Below are 8,445 nucleotides of genomic sequence, written 5' to 3'. Positions count from 1 at the left end.
TTAATTTACCTTCTCACTCATAAAGTAAGTGAAGAAAACTATTCTTAAATCACTATAAAGCAGGGTAGAAAGTGCCATTTGCTGTAGTAGACAGAAGAGAGAGGGTGACTCCCATTGGGGCCTGTGGGGGGAATAGAGCCAAGGCATTTGGCCTTTATTCAGGTTGAAATGGAAGCCCAGGAAGGTTTTTGAGCAGTGGTGTGTCAGGATTCAAGTTGAGCTGTAGGCAGATTACTGTGGGCTCAGTGTGGGCCTGCAGGGCAACTACACAACTCCAGGGGGGGCCATTGACCTAGAATACACAATGAATGATGCTCCTAGAGCTGTACAATGTGCAGCCTTGAGCCATGCAGAGAGGCTGAAAGCGTGGTCAAAGAGCTATTGGGAGGCTATTGTCTTCCAGGAGAGAGGTGAGAAGGCCGTGAACTTGGGAAGTACCACAGAGAGGGGGATGGATTTGAGACACATTCTAAAATTATTTGAAAGATTCAATGTGAGGAGAGGAAGGGATGTCAACAGAAATAGGGGAGTTGGGAGGAAGAGTAGATTTGGTGGAGATGGAAATTTTCTTTTTAGGTAAGAGGTTTTGAGGTAGTAATGGGAGAAGGCTGATGGCTACTGACAGTGGAAGTGGGACTCAGGGAAACTGGGCTGAAAGTAAAGATCTGGAAATCATTCACACAGAACTGGAAGGAAGGGTGGGAGGGAGGGAGGGAGGGGGGAGGAAGGAAGGGAAGAAGAAAGGAAGAAAGAAGGAAAGAGAAAGAAAGAAAGAAAGAAAGGAAGGAAGGAAGGAAGGAAGGAAGGGGAAAGAAAGAGAGAGAGAAAGAGAAAGAGAAGGGAAGGGAGGGAGGGAGGAAGGAAGGAAGAAAGAAAAAGTTAGGAAGGAAGGAAGGAAGAGAAGGAGGGAAATACATTTTGTTAGAAGAGGGCCAAGGAATAAATGGTCCTTAGGGAGTAGCTACATGAAAAGGGCAGAGAGGGAACACAAGTCAGAACACAGGAGTGAGGGATCAGAGAATCATGAGCAAAATCAGAATCGTGTCACAAGGACCAAGGGAGGAATTTCAAAAAGGAGGGGCTGGCCATTCCCATGCCCCTCCTCCCTGCCACAGTAATCCCTGAAGTGTTTGTCAAGCTGGAGCTTCCATCAACCTGGGTCCCCAAGCAACTAAGATGAGCAGAGCCCTAGATGTCCCTGATGGACATCTAGCATGACTGAGAAGTAAAACCTTTGTTTCTATAAGCCATGAAGAGTGTTTTCTTTTTTGCAGCAAAGCCTAGCCCATCCTGACCAACATGTGGTGGCCACTTGGGGATGTGGGAGACAAAGAAGAGAGAAAGTGTGATTAGAGACTTGAGCATGTTTGTAGGATTAAGGGGGAAAGGCTGGGGAAAAGAGAGAAATTGGATGTAAGAGAAGGTAGAGCTGGTTAGCCTTGGCTCTGGAGGAGGCCAAGGGCTGTATTACTGCTGTGCACACCAGCATACCACAGATCAGACACACTGGATACACTGCCAACACACCTAACTAGGAGACACTTGTGACAGGCAATTTGTGACCAGCACACTTCTCTGCCCACTGAATCACTTCTGGAGAAAGCTCAAGAGCTGATGATCAAGTATTTGCTGAGATGATTAAGTGTCAGGCCTTCTAATTTAACACACAGAGGAATGGAAGAAACATCTCCTCAGTGCCTCAGTTTTCTCATCTATAAAATGGGGATAGTAATAGAGTCTACCTCACAGAGTTGTAAAAATTAAATAAGTTACTACACATAAAGCATTTAGAACAGCATCTGGCACAAAGTGAGTTCTATTTAAGTACGATTTCAGAACCCCTTCAGGTTTTAGGATAAGCTCTAAATATGGTGGTGAAATCTACTAATAGTTTTTTTTTTCTTTCCTGCAATCACTTAAACAGCAAGGAAGAATTATAAGGAACAGCAAAGTTCTGGTTTCCAAGGAGGCAAACAGGCATTGATGAATATATTTAACATCTCTACCAGCTGCAAAAATAGTGTTATTAAATAAAAATCAATCTTAATTTATCTTATGCAGCTGTGCCATTTCATCTAATAGGAATTTCTTAGGGAAAAATCAAAGACTCAGCACAGGTAAAAGCCCTTGAATACTTTCAAAGAGTCATTGAAAATCATACTGGGACAGAATTTCAGGGTTAGCAATGATTCTGGCTGAGAAAATACATTCTGGGCATCTCAGACGGTGTCTATAAAATACCAAAACCACCAACAGAAAAAGTCAAAAGATCTGTTGTTTTTTAACATGATTCCCAAGCACTGGTTTCACTGATAGTTTTAAAAAATTGATAAATCAATTGACTGTTTTGACACTGTAGTGTAAGGGCTGGAGAGGCTTCTTTAGAAATTGGGAAGCGAGGGTCTAGAACATTCTCTCTCCCACTCAGAAAAAGGCTTTGAAATATCCCAGAGTGGGCCAATTCAGGGAAAGCTGGTGAGTCTCCAAGATCCAGGGATAAAACAAACATTGCTGATTTGAACATTATTTATACCTGTCCTCAGTAACATCCATGTACTTGAGCATTTCCAGCCATCAAAAGTGCAGATTTGGATTTCGGAGGTCATATTGGCCTCAATAACCTTGAAAGAAAAGGTCAGTGCTGGAAATTGAAGGCTCCTTGATGCAAAGAGACCTCCCTAGGTAGCTCAGGCCAAATTCAACACAACTCTGGGCTTCTTTACCAAGAGAACTGGACAAATCAGTCATGCCTAGCCTTTTAAGGAAAACTGGCTGCAGCTTCTGCTAAGACAAGTGAACCAAGCTATTCCTTACATCAAGGTAGCCATGCTCTAGACCACGTGACCTATCTGTTCACCATGCTGGTTCATCAGGGGGATGGGTATATGGAGGGCAGCCAACCATTGGTTGACTAGTGACCTGTGCAGTGGCCTGGAGCAAAATACTGCCCCAAATAGAACAATGGTAATTAACTAAACCAATCAGATTCTCTCTGGAGACTTTGAACGGGTAAATGGTATCAGGTAGTTTTTGTTTGTTTGGTTGGTTGGTTGGCTGGGTTTTTTCAAAGATGCAAGAAAACCCACAAAGAGGATCAGAAGGTTGGAGGTTGGCTAGAGTATGTTCCTGGCAGAGCACCACAGTGAAGGGGGGGAACTCGGGCTGCAGAAGGGAGATGAGATTACCTGTCTCTAGAGCTCCCTGTGTTTCTCAATGACTCCAGTTCTGACTTCTGTGAGGCTCACTGAACAGATATTTCTGGGTTGCTGCCGGATTCCTATTGCCCTTTTTAGGTTCTGTGTATCCATTAAACAACACAGTACTAAAGAGAACTGAAGTGAATCTGTTTCTTGCAACCAAAAGAGCTGACCTAACACACCAGGTCTTCCCAGGACACCTATGGGTCCCTTGGGGCTACAGGCCAGCCAGGAAGATGCTGCAAAGGCCCAGAAGGTGCTGTTCTGAGTCATAGCAATGCATTTTACAGGGCAATTTTCCTGTCACCTGCTGAGGCAGTAGGAGGAGGCACTGAGATGTCAAATCCCAGGGAGCATCTGCTCGAAGCTGTGTTCCACCAACATGACTGAGGTGGCTGGAGGGAGACCAGCCTTCCCACAGGCAGCTGGTTTGAGATCCCACCTCGGTCTGTGGCACACTTGTTAAGGCCAAGGTGGAGCTTGTGGAGGGGTCAGGGTGGGAGTCAATCCCCACTGTCACAGGAAACATTCTAGAGTTAGAAGAGCATCCTTGTATTAGAGATGTGTGCTTCTTGATGGCTTATCCAGAGAAAGCTCAGATTTCTTTGTTTCCCATCCCTTGTTTAGGACTTGATTCTTTCTGCTCTATTTTCTGAGAAACAGTTGGTGGTGAATGACTCTTGTTCTTAAGGCTCAGATACAAATACAAGTTTTTCACTTTTTTCTATGGGCTCCTGATCCGAAGCAATGAGAAAAGACAGGCAGTTTTCACCAAGGTATCTTATCCCAGAAAGAACCGAGTGGGCTACAGTCAAAAAGAACATCATACTTTTTTTAACCACTTGAATGAAGACTGTCCTCTCCTGGAGAGCAGTGACCAGTCTTACTACTGTATCCCTAGCATCTAGCTTAGTGTCTGCCACAGACACTCAGAAAAATTGTTTGCTAAATGAGCAAATGAGTCAGTTGGTGTTTCAGTGCCTTGTGGTTGAGTAGATTGTTTTGGAATAATCATCAATACAGGTAATACAAGGAATCTGCTGGGCTAGACCCAATGCATTTAGGACCCACTGAAGGGGCCAGCACTCAGGGTAACTCACATAGCTCCCTGGGACCACTGCCTTGACTTCACTCTGCTGCTCACAGGTTGGTGTGACTTCAGTAGCTAACATGCTCTATCAACAAACTCCCTGGGCTGAGTTTCCTCATCTGTTCAATGTGAGGATTGAATAAGGCAGTAGCAGGACCCTTGCTAATCTAAGTCTATACATGATGCTCCGAGTATCTTCTCAAACCCCGAAAATAAATATTTTAAAACAAAAACCTGGATAGTAAGTTGGAAAGTTCCTAACATTTTTCTTCTGTAAAAGTGCAGCACTCTCTGTTATTTAATGTAATGGAAGAAATCCATAACTTCAAGGCCTCTCTTCTTACTGCCCTCTTCCCCTCTCCTGTCCATTCCCCTCCAGAAATAAGCAGGTCATATCTGCAGGCTTCTTCAAACTCTACCACAACATTTCCTCAGGAAAAAATCCTTTCACACACCATGCAATAAGTATTGTGCCTGGCAGAACACAGACAATTCAGAAATATTATATATTGTTTTATCATTGCCATCTCTCAAAACAAATCACTTCATCACCATACATACATCTTTTAAGATAAATCCCAGGTGTTTGCCGAGCATTTTTTAAATTAGTCAATTATCCTCACCAGTGGCTGTGACTAATCAAAAGTAGTGTCATCATATTCAGATATGCAAACTGGCTATAGCCACAGCCAACTTCAAGAATATATCACTATACCTCATGAACTGATACAAAAGTCTTGCTCAACCCAGAAAGGATTCCTGTGGTATTTCTAAACAATGTGAGAATTCAGGAATTTAGTTTTAAGTGACTACTGAAATACACTTTGTTACGTAACCTACATGAAGATAAATAAACCAAAAGGTTTAAAAAAAAAAAAAGGAAAGAAAAAAAAGAATCAACACCTACATCATTTTTTAATGTCTGTATGGTGTTCTATTTTATGGTCGTAACAATATTAATGATGTGCTATGACTAACATCCTTATAGCTAAATCTTTGCATGTATTATTTTTTCAAGATCGAGTCATATTGTGTTTTTCTACAAGAAAACATTATATTTATAGGAAAATAGCTAATTGAATAAAATATGTGTCTTTATATTTTCAGATTTACTGGCAAGTGTTTAATATTTTCCTAATATTCCCCAAAATTTCATAAAATGAACTTGTTTAAAATTTTTACATTCACAAATGATTAGGAAAATATAATAAGAATCTTGATTTTGTCTAAGTGGTGTTTTTGTTTTCATTTGGAAACATCACAGAAAATACATATTTAATTAACTGCTTTTTATAATTGCTCTGATCATGAATATAAGGATAAAATGAATATTTCAAGAATATTCTCACTGTATCAAAGTGTGAAATTAAAACAGAATTGCAGAAATTGGAAATTCCTACTGTCAGTAGCCTTCTGTGAACACAATACTTATGTGATCTATAGAATTCTGCTTTCATAACTTATAAATTATTTCTGTCATCAGAGATTATTAAATATGAGTCTAGCCTTACTGAGACAAACTTCTAGCAGATACAACAACTTGCGGAACAAATACCGTTATTAATGGCAAAACCTTGATAATCTCCTAGGAGCAGTGAAATAAATTCCACAGGTATCAGAAGGGCATTTTAAATAGCAATAAAATTAAAACTATCCTCAAATTATGAATGCTTCATATATGCAATTTCTGACATGAACCAAGTGATCAGAATGTATTCAGAACACACAAAAATGTAAAGTGAGGACTTGGTATATATGTTTAAACTTTAATACTTGAGAAAATATAAGTTAAAATCTGATACAAACACTGCTGGCACAAGAAAATATACACAAATCTGGATTCAAATGGAGTCAGTACATAAACCTGGATATGACTGTATCATGACAACTTGTAACTAAAGCCTTTTAAAGAAGTAACAGATTTTTGTATCAGATATATATTGCAGAAGGAACAGTAATTTCTTTTCTCAAAAAATTTCCCTTATCTATTAAGAATTGTTAACTCAGTGTGGAGAGGAAAGTTAGAGATCATCTAATTTATCAAAGCATTTTAAAGATATAAGCCTTAAACATCTACTGTAAGCTCAAACAATGCAAAAGTAACCAGCATTTCATTTTCCTCTGAAGATTTATTTGATATGTTAGTCACGTTAACAAATTATGAAACGAAAAATTAAAATATTTCATTCTTTTTTGAAAGTACACATTATTTCTTCTTCCAGGTACGTCAGTAATTTAAGCTTAATATTCATTTTACTAAACATTAAACAAAAAGGAACTTAAAATCTTGCACTACTATTAAGAAGAAATGATAATTTCTTTCTAACTTCAACAATGTACTTTTAAAATTGTGGAAAGAATTAGAAACACTAGGTCTTTAAGGGCATTTCAAAATATATTTGAAGAAAGTATCTTTCAGCCACTGCTTACTTTAAAAAAAAATTATTTTGGAAGAGTAAGCTATATATAAATAAAAATTCATCCAATGTGAATATAATTGGAGAAGTTCCCTGATCATGAATACTGGATAAAATGTGTATTTCAAGAATATTCTCACTGTATCAAAGTGTGAAATTATAACAGAGCTATAGGAGATGGAAATTCCTACCATCAGTAGCCTGATGAAGATAGGGCTATTTATGAATTAACTTACAATTTTTCAAAAAAATAAAACCAGTTCTTGGAACTGCCAGATGATACTTTTATTCCTGAAGTTACTGATACAGAATTGTTTGGTCTTACAAAGGAATAAACTCCTTCTTAAAGGTAAACTTATTCCTCTTTGAAAGATGCATTAAATATTTCTCATCACTAAAAATGTAAAGCTTCTGGTACTTCTTGAACACTGACTTCACTTTCCAAAGATGTAAATATTATCTCCCTCAATGCCCAGATCAACAGTGGAACTCAACTAAATATTTGGTGACTATCTCTTTTAAGAAGAGAAGCATCAATTATTTCAAAAACTAGCCTGCATACAGCTTTGATTTTAACTGTATTTCTCAGACAAAAGATAGCTTAGTTTTATACAAAAGTTTCTTGCTTTAAAATCTACAAACATCAGTAGTCAGCTTAAGATGCTTATTCTACGATTGCACATTTGTGTGAACCATTATTTTTCTTTAGAAAAAAGTTTAGTTTAAAATAGGGAAACACAGACCTCAATACTGAATATAATAATCTGTGATAGCTGATAATACTGTAAAGTTATTAAACACACCCCTAAAACTTCTGAAAGTACATTAACAATTTTTTAAATAGTCACAATCTATTAAAAAACATATTATTTATAAATATCATCCCAGATCGATAGAGTCTATATAGTCACTACATGATCTGGGTAAGTTCCTTGGAGAATCTGCCTACAGAACAGAAAACGCTTCATACATACTGTCCATTTGCCATTGGAAAACTGAAGGCAGCATGACTTTATTGAAGAAAATTAACATAATTGGAAAACTAATTAAAATTTGTATTATTGTGCTAAAGAAAAACAGTAATCACATGACAGAATTTTTATGTAGCATCACTTTAATATTCTTTAATATCACCTTAATTTTAAGATTGTTAAAACATAATTCTGATGTTAAACATTATTTTAATGTAAAAATTGATATCTGCACTCACAGAAAATTACATTATTAAAAAATATTTCTAATACGCTAAAAGCTACTAAATCATTGCACAATGTCCATCTAAAATATAAAGTGTACGTTCTTATAAATAATATGTGAAAAAATTTTTTTCCAAGTTTCAATTTATATTTCAATACTTTAATTTTATTTTTTTTACCAAAAATATTGGTAACAAAATATTACCAAGGTTAATAGAAGTCAGTTACAAAAATCAGTTCCTTCTGATTTGGAAAGCTTAAAAAAATTTTAAATAATAGCAATTCTACCAAACCCAGAGTAACAGTAAGCTAATCAGCAGCAGCCATTGGTACTTAGTATTGTTCCATCAGGCAATCCTGATCAGGGAACAAAACAAGATGTCTTTTGTAAGACAAGTGCCAAACCGTTGCTTTTAAACTAAAATGCAATAACTTATATTAAGAGCACCTCTGTTTCTATTAGCAGGTAATAACCTCCATATTTAACACATATTCAAAATACAGTAACTATAGTTATAAACCTAGTAGTGTTATTTGACTTTACA

Source organism: Hyperoodon ampullatus (assembly GCF_949752795.1).
Source record: "Hyperoodon ampullatus genome assembly, chromosome: 11".
Classification (NCBI taxonomy): domain Eukaryota; kingdom Metazoa; phylum Chordata; class Mammalia; order Artiodactyla; family Ziphiidae; genus Hyperoodon; species Hyperoodon ampullatus.
This window is presented reverse-complemented; position numbering follows the sequence as displayed.